Raw genomic sequence first — 16,269 nt, forward strand, 5'->3', positions numbered from 1 at the left:
TTGACTTAAAAAGATGGTAAGGGCCTTTATAAAGCTCCAGTAAAAGTTATGCCTTTCAGCTCTGGCACTATGGTAGACAGAAATGAAGCATCTTTGCTATTTTTTCAACAAGGGCAACCCAATTTTCCTCACTTGTCCTCATTCAGGGGCTTTGGTTCCTTTCTTTGAACCAACAGGTACTCATGCCAACCTTGACAGATGTACGAATGTCAGTTGTGCTACCAGTGGTGAGGTCGATGCCTTCTTAGTCGACTTTGCTGTTGGTATTGATGACCTTAATACTGATGCTGTTAGCAATGAGAGTTTATTTGGGCCAGACTATTTTAGTTACTTCCTACTTTGATGTTGTCGGACCCGTTTCTTTTGATATCAGGCTGGTTTTGCAGTAATTGTAGTGTAGACTTTCAGTGTCCAGCCTGTTTGATAATTTTCTTGGTCCTGTGTCCGAGATTAGAGGCCCTTGTCTCCTGTTCCAATAATGCCTTTAGCCTTGAAAAGAAGCACTTCACTAGCACTTTCAGTCTACCGTCATATATATATATATATATATATATATATATATATATATATATACACACACACACACACACACACGCACACAGAGGAGTGTGTATGTGGTACCTAATGTACTACACTTGAAACGGTTTCTTTCTGTAAGTGCAGTTTATTTACCGTGCATAAGTCAAATTAAAGTTCACTTTCATCTTGAAATAAAGTTAGCATATATCTGCTTAACGTAATTTCTGGTCACTTAATAGACTTACTTTTAAAGTCACTCAGTGAAACACAATAGTTTATTACAGCACCTGTAGTCAAACTGCCTTGCAATTCCAAATGTAACCGCAGGTAATCTCCTACTACTGTTTAAGCAAGTCCACAGCGAGACTGCTGGTACTGGTTGAGTACAGCTAGAAGACTTCTCTTAGTTTTCCTGGTGTTTTGCATACTTCTTTCTGGCCGGGGTCAACCAAGGGTGAACTGTGTTGACCTCAGAATCCTTCTCTGTGAATGGCAAATATCTCTTAGCATTGTGATCTTTCAGATCTTCTTTTAATAGTCTCCAGATAATTCACATTATATTATAATGTTGCAGGGTTGGACTATTGTAATAGTGTATATATGCCACTGTCAGTTTTTACCATAATGTATGGCATATGTAAAGCACTTCTGACATGTGAAATAGCCACTGTGCCACGATATGTATATGTATGTATATAGTATATGAATCAGTTGAATTTGATATCCACATGTCATGTTGCTTCAGTGTTGGTATTTTTAACTTTATTCACAATGTGTTTTGACATAGTCATATGTTTGTCAGTAATGAGTATGCCTGATAGAATTTCATAGTTCTGTTTAATTGCATTTATTCATTTACAGAAACTTTTATTTTCAGCAGTACTTAATCATTGGTGATTAGCTGCAACCGTTAAGGCTAATATTTTGCCAATTTTCTTTTCTTTTTCCAGTCATCAAAGTGCTTTCTCTGATAAAATCTGACCTGGTCTTTTGACCTGGCAGAACTCTCCAGTCATTCATTCTTTCCACTGAAAAGCTTGTTTTGTTTTTTTCTTCTAAATACTTTGTGTTTCCTTTTGAAAGAGAATGTAATGGCAGTTATGAATATGTTCTGCATGTCTAGGAGATGCTTGTACCTGACACTTTCAGTAGTAGAACAGTTTTATTGTTACACAGTTTACACCTGTGTTCATTGATGCATGATAGATTTGTACCTCTAGCAAGAAGACAGTGATATTGTAGAGATAGTCGTGTTACTCATGTGAGATGATGTCATAATACTCGTATGAGATGATGTCGGTAACTTCTGTATATATACATCTAAAAAGGATATCCACTGGTCAGATTTCTCCATCGTAAAATTCAAATAATGTGTCAGTGAGTTAATTTCATCATAGAAACCTTGCAATTCAATGTCCGAACCTGTCCACAAAAGAAACAGGTCGTCCACAAAACGTGTATAAAAGACCACATGCTCAGTGAAACTGTCCAAGGCAAATAGCTTTTCTTTCTCCCAATCTGCCATGACCAGGTTGGCGTAGCTGTTGGCACAAGAAGTGCCCATAGCTACACCATCCTTCTGGAGGTATATTACGTCATTGAACATAAAGATGTTATTTTCTAATACAACCTCAAGTAAAGCACAAATCATATCAATTTGTGAAAGGGTATAATTACTATTTCCTCTTAAACATCTGTGTATACTTTCTACCCCATCTTGGTTAGGTATAACTGTAAACAGTGACTGGACATCTAATGTCACAAGGATTAAATTCAAACCTGATGTTTATGAGATGACTTTTTTTCTGTTTAGTTTTTAAATAGATTAATTGTAGGAAGTGATGTCATATTTAGGTGGCTATATATTCTGTGTGTCCCCTTTTTTGTATGTATTAAAGGTCTGAGGAAGCCCAACAGGGTGAAAGCGCTAACCTAACTCTGCACAATAAATCTTTCTTCATTTCAAACTTCGTCCTTTGGATTTATTGGAATTTACTACTTGGAATTGTTTTCATCTGAGAACTTTATTTACATCCACAGCCTTGGAGTGTCTCTGAGCTTTCTGTTTGGGTTTATCTTTGTTTTTTAGCATTGGAGCACTTACTCCTTAGTCACTTGCTCTATTGACTCAGTTTTATTGTCTGCTTTATTGTAGGACTTTTTTTTCATTTTTTCTTAATTACGTTATTGGCTATTAACATTATTATCTGTATTACCTCCTGTATTTTTTTTTATTATAACTTTCACCTACCCACCATATAAAATAATGCATCCCTTAACATGTCTGATTTTCTCATTAATTTGTTCTTTTTAATCTTAAATTTCTGTAGTTCAGTTCAGGTCCTGAATATCTGCTGCTAGTCGCATCTCTTTCCCTGTTTACACCTTCAGCAAATCCTGTCAGTCTGTAGGAACATTCTCTGAAGACTTGCAGGTCTACAGAAGTACATGTGCAAACACCTCCATGCAAACATTTTGACTTTTTATCTTATGACTTTGTCTGGCATTAAACCAGTCCTCCCTCCATTATTTCTGTTCACCTCCATTCCTAATGTCTTTTCCCATTCCATTCTTACCAGGTCTTCGTCTAATAAGTATTCTTTTGCTAAAATGTTATGTACATTAGAGATTAGGCCCTTTCCTAGGTTATTGCTTGTCCTTATCTCTCAAATTCATTTTATTATGTTGGGTAGAATTCTTGTTTGAGTTACCCCAATTTAAAGTCTTCACTTCCTGTATAAGGGCCTCATACTTTAGGAAAATATCCCTAGGCAAATAAACTTCATCTGAGCTTCTTATGTTTTATATTTCAAGGGAACACAAACAGATGGAAGAACTACATTTTTTACTGTTCTGATTATACTTTGTACATATAAAGATGAGTATATCAGTGAAGTAGCCATTCTCCAACAGATGGTTCGGAGTTCTGGTTACGTGTTTCAATCAGAAACACTTAGGGAGCTCAGTCTGTGAGGACTGTAATTTAATTTTGAAAATAATGGTAATTGCAAACATGGCAAATGCTGCAAATTGCATACTTTGCTACTGCACTACACACACCTCTCCATCTTCCACTCCTCCAGGATACTACAAACATATACAGAATGATTACTATAGGTTCACAGGTATACACTAGGCTAATGGCCACCAAGGCCTTTATAAAACTAGCCCTGCAGCCCAACCCAGTTGTGTCCTCATGTACCTTGGATGGCTATTAGGAGGTGTTATGTTAGTTTGGATGTGGCTAAGAGCTTTGTGTGGGGGGTGTATGTTAGTAAGGTAATATTTTACTTACTGTCTGCCTCTGTTCATTAGAGACATGGGGCCCAGACCCAGGGTGAATTTACAATTTACCTTTGAATGGTCATTGTTACATTTGAATATGGTCAGGGCTGAACTCTGCTTCACATGGATAGGGAGCCAATACCATAATGATGGAATCCTTTGAGGTACACATTGGTCTTGCCAGTATATTCTGTTTATGTTGCAGGTTAAGTTTAAATCCTTGGATGTAGTGTTTCTAGTGCAGTTTGTTTTGCAAATGTGCAAAGATGCATCAGGGCTGGATCTCAGGATGTCTTATATGACAGGCATAGGTTGTCTTTCAGTAACCTGTAGGAGACTAAGTGTAGAAAATAGGCCTTAGGCTGATCTGTGTAGGACATTGTGTTAATACCATGGATTTCATGGTTAGGAACCTCTGTGGGTGTTCCATCTGTTGCACATGCCTAATCAGGTACATGCTGAAGGGGGCATTGTACTCGGTGACGGAGTTGACAAGGGCAGATTAAACTGGTGCTATAACTTGCTTTGACCTAAATACCGTACCGTTATTTATAATGTGGGCAGCATAGAATGACTTTCTTACTAACTTGGCTACCTGTTGGTTGAAGGCCAGATTACTGTATGATCCCAGATCCCTTACCACCTGCTCAAAACTTAGGGATGCTTTATCAGTGCAGTAATTAGCTTGTGTGGATATTTTCCCAAAGAGCACTGTAGTGCACTTGGAGTTGTTTTAAACCATGGCTTTGGCACCAGTCATTTGTCTGTGTTGGGCCTTCTTGCAGGATATTAGTGTCATGGGGTGAATCTATGATAGCTCCCAATTTACAATCATCTCCGAACTTGGTGAACCAGAGGCTGTTGACATTAGCTGTAATGCCTGAGAAATAGATACCAAACAGGAGCAGGACCAACATGGATCTCAGAGATACTCCTGTGGTGCCTGATCTCTTGGTGGAGGTGTTCTCACTAATCCGAGTCCCACCTGTGAACCATTTGGCAATCCAGCGAGTTATGTATGGCTTTATAAATAGTTCTGTGAGTTTGTCAAGAATACCTGAGTGAGAGATCATATTGAACACCTTAGCCAGGCAAGGTATGCAGAGGTGAATATCACTGGGTATCTGGGGAATAACACAGGAATCCAGAAGGATAAGTATGCATAGGTCTACACACAGCAAATTTTAAAACAGTTATTGCGCAGTAGAGACTGTCAAGAATGGCAGTTCATGACCTTACCCATAGTATATTTATGGGAGAAAAAAATGTAAGGCAGAGAGACAATGCAGGGAGAATATGAAAGTCTGGTGCAGATTGTCATGAGACAAGATACGTTGCTGAATAGATGTAAAACAGAAGTTTGTTGTAGAAACTAAGATCAAGTATACTACGATGGTCTGACAGCAGAAGTATAAGTTAGGAAAACCAGAGCTCAGAATTGGAATGGTTGAAATAATTTATAATAAATACTGGGTAACAGCAAGTGAATAAAAATAGTTTTCTACATAAGCACATAGGGGCCTTAATGTATAATAAAAGAAGACTTTCAGAAAAATCATAGGTTGAATGGACCAGGAAATTAAAGAACTGTCAGTAGATGTCTGGAAGGAGATTTGAATGATATCGAAATACGTGATAAAGCTCTTAAAATGTAGGATATTTGCACGGAATTGCTTACATTTATAGTTTTGTACAGCAGTTAGACTGGAAAAGATGTTCACTTAGGTGAGTGGATTATATTGGAGAATGTAATAAGCTAGAAAAAGGTTCATGTGAACCTATTTTCTCAGTGTGTGAAAGCTTAACACTGATACAGTACTAACTGAAATACTAGAAGAATAGGAGAGGAGATTCAGCTCGCTGTGGGTATGATGTTAAGTTGGGTCAAAATAAAAAAAAATGTGTACAAGCTTTGCTATCATTGGTTTTATTGATTGCAAAAAAAGGTAAATCATTAGCAAGTGGAAATCCAAAGAAAATCAAATACAAATGAAATGAAAGTGTTGAAAGTAACAGTGGAAATGTTAAGACTTCGGAATTGAGAAGAGTTACCAGGACAAGATGTTAATATATGGGACAAGTGGGATATTGTCATATTAGACAGTTATTAGAAAATGCTAATCATGGGGTTGGTTGTTGTATGACGACAATCTAATATGAATTAGCACATCACATGTTTTGTGATTGTGTAAAAAATGCAAACATTGTAGACGTGATAAAACTGGAACAATAAAGAGGATTAACATGGAACCCTGCAAAAGGATGACGAGCAAAATTTGTGAAGCATTCGCTACTTTTAGGTGGTGGGATTGGCATAATGGTTAAGGTCCTTACCTCGCAAATACAAGGCATGGGGTTTAATTCTTGCCTCTAGTTATTGGCTAGGCTTGTAATAGTCTGCAGGTTGATAGCCTAGCATTTACCTACGAACATGTTATACCTTTGAATATTACAGTAGGTTACATTGTTAGCATTAAAATGAATGGTTACATGTAAAATATGCAGGTGTTTTATACATGAGGGTATAGTGCTTGAAATGTATGTGAATGTTTTGAGATAATTTAATAGTGTTCAGAAAAGGAAACACAAACACACATGCACTTTGGCATTACTTATAAAAAGTTGCCATGACTTTGTTTTAGATATTTTGTGAAGGAAATGACCTTTAGATTTAGTTTCCTTAGAGATATAAAATAAAAAATGCAGTATAGTACTGTAAGTTTTTACTATTCTTTAATGTGATTAGTATTTAAGCCCAGAGAGACGAGCATCAGGTTACATTCCCCTATATTAAAGCTGCATTTGCCAGTACAAGCAGCATAGCTCATCATGCTTTGTGACTGTTTAATTCTAAACTGTATATATTGCAAAGTCAAGACTTCCAAAATTTAGTCTTATGTGCTATTGTTTTCACGTAGAGTGTGATATCAAGTAGTATGATACCCTCAATAGTAACGTGTTAAACCAGCCAGTACATTCAGAACTGTTTTTATCATGATTTTTGAATATATTTAACTATAAAATATACAGCCAAGTTCTAAACTTAAAACTTTCTGCTGGTTTCTGCATACTGAAAATGCATTCAAACCAGACATTCTGATAAAATATATGCAATTTAATAAAACTGTAGTGAATTTACCATTAGTTTTTAAATTAAATTCTAGCATGAGCTTTGCAACATATGCATCAAAAGCATAGTGTACATCAAACAGCAACTCATCTCACAAAATACAGCAAAACTGAACATTTCTAGTATTCTGTGTGTGCTACAACACAATTGTAAAGGTAGTGGGTGTTAAAGGTATCATAGTCATGTGCTTATCCCCCCCCCCATACCCACACACACACACACACACACACACACACACACACACACATCAGTTACAGGAAGGTAAAAGATGTGTGCAGACCAAACGCTTGGAAAAGCTTTCAGTTATCATATCTTTCTTTCTAACAGGACAATGAAGTATCCGAGTCCTGTTAACTAGAATGCCCTCCAAAACAAAGAAAAAAAAAACATTTCTTCTTGAAATTCCGTTCTCTTTTCAAAAAGTCCTGAATGTACTAGAACTGTTTAGAAAGAGGAATGTTAGTCAACACTACAGCACAGATGCATCAGAATTTGGGAGCCTGATGAACAGAAGCCTGCCCATACAAGTCCCAGATCCAGAGTGACTGCAGGTAAACAGCACATTAGCTTTGATGCCTGTAAGTGCTGAAACACAAGATACCACTGAACGAGATACCATTTGACTGAAATGTGATTTCTTTTGTGAGTTCCCTGCATCTAAAGAACTGACTCTTAATAGCAAGAATAAATATTAAATCTTAATAATAACTTTCTACTTTGTTACTTCTTCAGCCAGGGGTCATCTGAGGTCAAAGTTCAAACCTGGCCAATAAAAGTAGTTAAGCTTCATTATATAGTACTAATGGACAGATGCGGCTCCTAAATGCTGTATCCCATATATGGATTCATTCAGTTATCTATGGTATGATCCCAGTTATTCTTCTTAGGGGGTAATATATAATTATTGACCACGAGATGGGTAAGGCCAGTTTATAACCAAATGGGATAGGTTATTTCAAGCACAAAAATGGAAATGAGCTAGGCTTAAAATGGCCTGCAAGGGCAGCTAGCCTAGTCTGATTGCCTGTTAACATATGAAAAACCAATGGAAATTTAACAAAAGAATCATTCTCTGTTGTATGTATATCAAGGAATTGCTTTCTTAAGCCGAAGCTGCGTTGCCATAATAGTGTTATTTGTATCTAAGAAGTGGAGAGCAAAATATCACTGCATTAATGAAACAAAAGGCCTTAGTAAAACCAATGTGCTTTTTATCATGATTCTTCAGATCACATAACCTTTTCATCTCACAAAGCAAAGTAGAACATTTCAAGCATTCTATGTATGCTAATTTTATTTCATTGCACTGTTTTGAACCTAAAACATAACTACAATATTGAATATAGTCAATTTTAAAGCACATGCACACATATATTTCCTTGCAGCACACATTGATAAAGCAGCACAGCAAATCAGCCTGGCTACTAAAAAGTAATACAAATGTAACTAATGAATAGTAATGTTTACAGTTTAGACAGCTCCAAACAAAGCTTCCCAGCATCTTAAAATCAAGTTATTTTACAGATCACAGTAAGAGCCCTATCAGCTCATTGTGTTTTAAATTTTTTTTGAGAGACACAAAACCAAAGAGGGCTTAAAAAGAAGTCAAGCACTGCTGATACAAGCACATACCCGTTAACCTGCTTTGAAAAAAGGTAGAGGAAATGCAACCTTTCTGGACATTCCCCTGGCTAGAGCAGGTTCCTTTAAGGTTGTGTGTGCTCTCTCACTAAAACAGGTACCACTTCATTGACAATGAACAGAGCACTGGACCACTGCATAGACACTTGAATTTATCCCTTTGTTGTAATTTTCAGGCAGAGTTAGAAACAAACCACTTATGTTTAATCTGGCTTTTTCCTTTCAATCACAGTCATCTGGCATTTTCCCTTTCAGTTGCAAGACTCCCAATCTTTCTTTGTCTCGTCCACAAATGCTCATTTATTGTTATATTATGCAATAGCGCACTTCTGCCATTAATATGTCTGTAGTACTGTTCCCAGTGCACTGTTAGCCAACCTCAGTGTCTTTCTGACAACTAGACTTAATTGAGAGTTTGCACAACATGCATGTACAGTCTGAATCAGATACTAAAAAAAAGAAGCACAGAAAAAAAATTGTAGCTCAGCTCATTTCCCCCTTCCTGACTTGCCTGACTGTGCATCTAGGACATATTTGGGCTTGGCTCATACTTACTGTGACTTGCTGTCCAGTAGTGGGCATGGAGTAGACCCTAGCATCTGTGGGTGTGTACTGGAAGAGGGATTAGCTGCTTGGGCGTCTGTTATTCCTTACTGTCTGGCACCTGGTTGATGGGGAAAAATGGGCTCAGCCGTGATAGGGACTGATGGTCAGTAGAGGCATAGGAAAAGGAAAAAATGCAAAAAAAAAAAGCACACAAATGTCATGATAAATGACAGTACCCTTATTTGTACTATATATAAAATGTTCTTCTCAAACTGATAATGCAGTTTCCATGAGATGCATGCAAGGCTAAAATAAAAAGCAAACAATCATGAAATATTTAACAGGTGGAATAGTTAACCACTGCTGTCATGAATTAAAACTAACAGATCACAGCCCTGTAGGAACAGATTAGGTCCATTGGATAATATATACTTATGTAGCCTGTCAAACCAAGTATATTAAGTAATATTTAAGTTTGTAGTTTAAAGTACAGCTGGGAGGCAATTGGCTGCCGAGCCCATTTGTTCCATATATATTTAAATAGTTTCATATTCATTTTCCTGATTTTTAACATTTTCTGTCAATTACTGTTGTTGGGCTTAATATTAGAACATTTTGTGCCTCAGTGAATGATTGCCTTATTTTTTCTACACTGGGGGAAAAGAGAGAGAACCAGGAATTGCAGCTGTCATTCAGAAGACCTAGCTTGTTGATGTTTCTGTGGTGTTGCATCAATCTTCTATGTGCCAATGCTTTTAACTGCATTGTCAGTTTTCTTTGGTGAAGATCCTGGATCATTTATAATTAAGAGTTTCAAATGTATGACCGTTTCCAATGCCTGGCTCTTCATATTGTTTGACTCTAATTGATCAGGTCTCCTTGAATGAGATATTTCAGAATGCTAATAGTTGGTGGCTTTCTGCTCTCTGGATGATAATTATATTTATTTTGTGAAAATTTGACTGGCTTACAAGAAATAAATGAGCACCAGGATAAAATAAATTAGTACTCTTTTGGAGAAAAAAAATATTTTGAAACTTTACGTTTTGTGAGTGTTGACGTACAAAAATGAGCAAGTAAAGAGTCAGAAAATATCATGTTTTCTGAAGCAAGAAATAATGAATACTGAACTTATTTTTGAAATAGCTGTACTTCGATCTTGTAATTGACAAAACATGAAATATTTTAAGATGTGCTGCATCTAGATAGATTTTGTGGCTGTACATTTGTTCTTTATGGGACTAGTCATTATCACTAAATTGGCGTTTTAAGGATTGTGTACCTGCAGATTTGCCATGTTGTTGTTCATGCACCAGTGACTCTTGGATATTGTAGTGACATGTCATTGGTTTGTCTTTCAGGCATTAGACAATCAAAGTCAGTGTTTTTTTTTTTTGTCTTTTTACCGTTCATTGCTGTTTAAACTGCCATGCTTGACCATGCAACAGTTCCATTTTATGTTTATTGATATTTACTTACTCCTGACTATTTTTCTTTATTTTCTTTATATATTTACTTGTCATTTGATTTATTATATATTACTTTTGCAGTTTTTTTCTTTACTTTGCCTTACTTAAATGTCATTAAATAGTTATCCTATGCTTGCATAATGGTACTTCCATCAACCAGATTTATTTTGAGTACTTTATTTATTTATTTTTTTTAAATATGGTTCGCTGAAACCACATTCACTTATGTTGTGGGAACTCGTGGTCACTGGAGTGCATTTTCACTTTTTAGGTTAATTAAAAAAGTTTTATACTAATGGATCTCTATAAAGCAGTGTGTGACTTTTTTGTAGGGTTTTTCAAACAAATGAAAGGAAAGACCGTAAGAGCTTTAATCAAACTGAAGTTGAAAACGATACAAGAAATATAAGGACACTAAGGATAATCACAAGGCTTTCTTTAGTTATGTTAGGAACCTGGGTGGGAATTCCCAGATATGCTCAGAAATAGTCCAAAATGACAAAAAATACACCAAACCCACAGACATTGCCAACATCCTAGCTGACTGGTTCAGCGCAAACTTCTCCCCCCCCCCCCACCAAAAGGGCAAATATCTATCCCAGCGGAGTGCTGCCCCCCTGACATCTCAGATGCTCAGATAAGAGCTGCCCTCTCCAAAGCAAAAAACACAGCATCAATGGGACCAGACGGTGTCCCAGGCTGCGTCCTACATGAACTCCAAGAAGAGCTAAACCCAAACCTAAAACTACTGTTCAATCTCAGCCTTACTACAGGATATGTACCCAAAGAGTGGCGTACAGCAACAGTGGTCCCTCTCCACAAAGGTGGTGCCTCAACAGATCCTGGAAACTATCGCCCCATAAGCCTGACTAGCTTGGTCTGCAAAGCTATGGAAAGGATCATCATGAACCTCATAAATAAAGATATTAGGGACCTACAGACACTGGATCCTACCCAGTTTGGCTGTGTTAAGGGCAGATCCTGCCTCTTAAACCTGGTCGATTTCTTTGAAACAGTCACCAAGGCCATTGACGAGGGGAAGGTGGTCCACACAGCATACCTGGACCTCGCAAAAGCCTTTGATACAATACCCCACTCGGGCATTATAGATAAGCTCACCAGCTTAAATATAAACCCCTATGTCACTAGATGGGTTGCAAACTGGCTCAAGGACAGAACCCACATGGTTAGAATTGCTGGAGCCATGTCAGACTCCAAACCAGTTACAAGTGGCGTTCCACAAGGCTCAGTCCTGGGACCTCTCTTGTTCGGTATATATTTCTCGGTGGTACAGGCCAACACGGAAGGACTGTGGCTGACCAAGTTCGCAGATGACTGCAAACTGGGCGCCATAATAGACTCTCCAGCTGACACAAGCATCCTCCAAAAGGGCCTCATAGAAACAGACAACTGGTGCCAGAGCCATGGCCTCAAGCTAAACGCCAAAAAGTGTATAGTCATCCCCTTTGGCAAAAACAAAGTGCCCACAAATTACCACACAGGTGGTAATCCATTAAGTACAGAAGTAGTAATTAGGGACCTGGGGACCCAAGTTGATAGCAATCTCTCATTTGACAACCACGTGGCCAAAGTGGTTAGAAAAACATTTTATATAGCCCACCTAATCATGAAGGGATTCACATCTAGATCAGGGGAGGTCATCGTGCCTCTTTACTCATCCCTCATCAGGCCCATAATTGAGTACAATGCCCCTTTTGGGATGTACCTTACCAGACAACTGCAGCAACTGGAAAGACCCCAAAAGTACCTCACCAAGAGGATCAAAGGGCTCAAACAGATGCCATATGCTGCCCGGTTAAAGAAACTCCAGCTCTACTCAGTGGCATACTGCCTGCTCAGAGGCGATCTGTGCCTGACGTATAAAGCCATGTCCAACCCGGAATTAATGGACATGCTGCACCTCAGAAAATCCAAATCCCATCGAGCCACGCTCGAGACTTGAACCTCAGCACTGAAATAAATAGGACATGCTGGAGGGACAGATTCATAACCCAGAGGTTCCCTTCACTCTGGAATAAAATCCCAGTCCAGGTTAGGCAGAGTCCCTCATTGACTCTCTTCAAGAGGAATCTTGACGAGTGGATGGGAGATCGTAGGTTTACCCCGGGTATCACTTCTGTGTCACTGTTAGACAGAGGCACAGTATACTAACCTCGAAAAAGGGCATAGCAAAATTGATTTAAAATGGGTGGCGAAAGCCAAACACATTCTGGCTAGGCTTATAAATGCCCTAGGGCAGATAGCCTAGTATGAACCTATGAACCTAAGGGACTTTGATCACTAACTGTATTAAGCAGAGCGGCACCAAGAACAGCTAAGGATTAGTAGCTTTTGGGGAGCAAAACATAGATTTAAAAGAGCGGGAGAAATGGCTGCATGATTTGTGAAGAAATGTGACAGGTTTTGGTATGTTTCAGAAAGCACTGGGAAGGGCATTCCAGAAGGTGGAGCCTAGAAGGGAAAATGCCTTAAACTCCTTATGCCAGTTTGTGTCCAGATATGTTGGAGGAGTTACTGGATTATTGGATATGGGCAAGGTACAGATCATAGTAGCTAAGGAAAATTTGCTGAGTATCGTAAGCAGGTGTCTTGACATAGGTGGGTTAAAATATGAAGGATAAGGAGAGGAAATAAACTTGATGAAGGTGGGTATCCTTTGTGCTCTGCTGAGCTTGGTACAAAGGTGCTCATTTTTGGGTTTAAGTGCATAAAGCTAAAATATGGTTTTATAGCATTTGATGTCTTTTTACATTGTGTGTATGGAAGAAAAAGCAGCAAGCAGAAACCCATATTTGTAGCTAAGGTGAAAGTACACCTCAGGCAGCTGGTCATTAACATCAGGAAAGAAAGTTGTTCTGCCTCTTAGTCTGTACATTAGATACATAGATATTAGAAGAGAGAATGTCATTGTATATGCTTAGATTTTTAAATATGGTCCCTGGATAATGAGGACTGGGAAGTGATATACCAACAAGAAAACCACTTGTTAATTAAGGTGGTGTTATGATATAGTTATTCCTGAATAACTACAGATAGATTTTAATTAGCACTTAATTGGCTGCATAGCATCATAGATAGTACATGCAAGTTCCAGATTATGTATGAGAGATATGTATGAGAGAGAGAATCTACTTCTAATAGTAATTATTGTGTTCTTTTCAGTAAGATAGCTTGAAACCTTCTTAAGGATGACTTCATGCACATTAAATTCGCATAGCAGGAAAGAGCAGTCTGCTTAGCTGTATGCATTCAGAAAGTTTTCTACTTCATTTCACAACAGTTGGACTAATTGTCAGAAAAATAATGCAGTTGTGGTGCTGTAGGTCTCTTAAATTCATGATGTGAGGTTGTTGCTGAGAAATATATAATCAAGAATGAATGACCCCCAACAAAACTATCAGTTCTTTTGTGATTCCTAAAACATGCTCGCTTTCTGAGCACCTTGATCAAGAATGACATGACAGTGAAGAGGTAAGATCATTTTTATGCTTCTTTGTCAGTGTTTTCATATATGGCAGAGATGCTGATGGTCTTTAAAAATCAGGAAAGATGTGTTCCATTATAGAGAATTTAAAACTTTAAAGTAAAAAAAAAAATCATGACAAGAAGATGTCATTTTAATCATTTGAATTATAAAGTAGAACCTAGGTACATACTTAAAAAGACACAGCCAGTGATCTTTAGGTTTATAAGTTGACTGGGGAAAAAAACATGTTTTAGATAAATCTAATTTAACTGAAGACAAAGCACTGCCATTTCATGAATATGATTTTTAAGTGAATAGAACATTGGTACACAATCTTTTGAATCGGTTATCAGTCAAGATAAATGTTTGCATTTTAGTCCTTCTCCATAAAGTTTAGTATTACTCCATTAGGTGGATAACTGATATATTTTTTTCTTGCCTTCTTTTAAATATTTTTGTGTGTTTGTAGTTTCATGTCTTTCTGGAGCCATCTTTTTAGGTTTTTGAGACAAATCGATTTTGTTCAGTAAAACTGAAAGTTTATTTAGCATTCATTGTTACGGTTTCTTTATGTAAGCTGGAAGAATGACACGAGAAACAAAGAATATATATATAGTTAATTTAGAAAATAAAATATTTAAGGCTTAGGAACAGCAAGTCTTATTTTTTTCAGAATAGTTTTGAAGAAGCTGTCATTAGGTTATACATGCACATTTATGCACATAATGTAGTGAACAAGACTAAGAAAAACAAACTTTAATGCAAAAATGCTACTGCATGAACAAGTCAGCTGGTGTAATTTACAATGATTACCTACAAAGCAACTGTGACTGATGTTTGTTTCATGTGTGGTAGGCTGTGTCTATTCAAAGCACAGATGGCAAGCCAGAATTTTTTGTCCATCAAACAGAGGAAACTGAAAAAAAAAAACAGCAGAGAGTTTCTCATGGCACACTGAGTTAGTGTAATGGTACAGTGATGTGGCTCCTTTGTGGCCTTCCTCAGACCACTGCACTTGAAATGAACGTCAGCATGACATCATACCCTTGTTTATTCATACTTTTAAGTCTCGAGCTAGTGTGGCTATGCCATTTTATGCACTTAGTTTGCTTTTACGTAGTGTGTTGGTACGTAACTTTGTAAATGTGATATTATGTTGGACACAGTCTCTCTTGAGATTAATGTACTGTTCTGATTTGTTGATCTTTTTGTGTCTGTCATCTTTAAACATTTTTGTCCATTTTTCATTTGGGCGTGATCCATAAATACTCTTGGAGTTTAGTCTAGAAGTCACTGGCAGTTGGGTAGTCTTTAAAAATCAAGAGCATATGCCTTTCATGGCAGATAAGATTCTTTCCTAAAACTATATTTGCATTTTGACATTTCATTTTGAACTGGAACTGGCTGATTTAATATAGTTCATAAAGTCAAATATCAGTATTCTTTTTGATTTTAAGGTTGACAATAGTTATTTTCTGTTGACTGAGAATTTTAGGTTTCCGTAATTTTTCCTAGAAGATTAACATTAAATTATTGCTTTCAGCTCCTTTACCCCCTGAAGTACGATACAGGGAAGAAGCTGTTAATCACATTCTTAGGAGGGAATGTTTTGCTCTTGATTGCCTTAATGTACATGGTTAAAAGTATGCATACTAAAAGCAAGTCCATAAAATTTCTTTCATTTCCCATTTTGCCACTTAAAATGAAATATAACTTTAACTCTTTTTTTGTATAGCCAGCCATACATGTTTGTCTAATTTTTATAAAGGAAAGTTAATTATATTAAGTTAAGAAATACATTTTTGGTATAATTTGAAAATCTACATAAACTGTTTTCTTGCCAACAACTAAGGTGGCTGATGGACCCTCATTAATCTTGTCACAGCTCTGTGAAGCTGTTACCTGTGGCTTTACATTTGGATACAAGTTTGTAGGAGCAGACACACACACAGGGCTGTATGGGACAGAGCAGATAGAACATAATTCCCCTTTAAAAAAATAATCAGTATTCATTTTATGCACCTGCCTGAATGTCCACATAGTATGGAGCACATGTTGAATTCGCAATCCATTACTTGCTGCATGTACCCTGGTCAGCATTAAAACAAGTGTCCAGTATGGTGAGTGTCATCATTGTAAGAAGCTGATGTAAGCATAAATTAAACAAAACATGTATGCATTTGTGTGTATGT

At 37.3% G+C, this 16,269-nt stretch overlaps 1 long non-coding RNA gene and 1 other non-coding gene across 2 annotated transcripts in view; both read left to right on the forward strand.

Moving 5' to 3' along the window:
• The window catches only part of LOC122795865, a 754,919-nt gene that overhangs the window by 591,883 nt on the left and 146,767 nt on the right, over positions 1-16,269 (forward strand). The gene's annotated exons all lie outside the window — the stretch shown is intronic.
• LOC122796091 lies at positions 6,000-6,102 on the forward strand. The gene has a single exon (XR_006363925.1). It is a non-coding gene; the product is annotated as a U6 spliceosomal RNA (small nuclear RNA).

This window comes from Protopterus annectens, chromosome 2.part2 (assembly GCF_019279795.1).
Source record: "Protopterus annectens isolate FY-2018-M chromosome 2.part2, PAN1.0, whole genome shotgun sequence".
NCBI classification, from domain to species: domain Eukaryota; kingdom Metazoa; phylum Chordata; order Ceratodontiformes; family Protopteridae; genus Protopterus; species Protopterus annectens.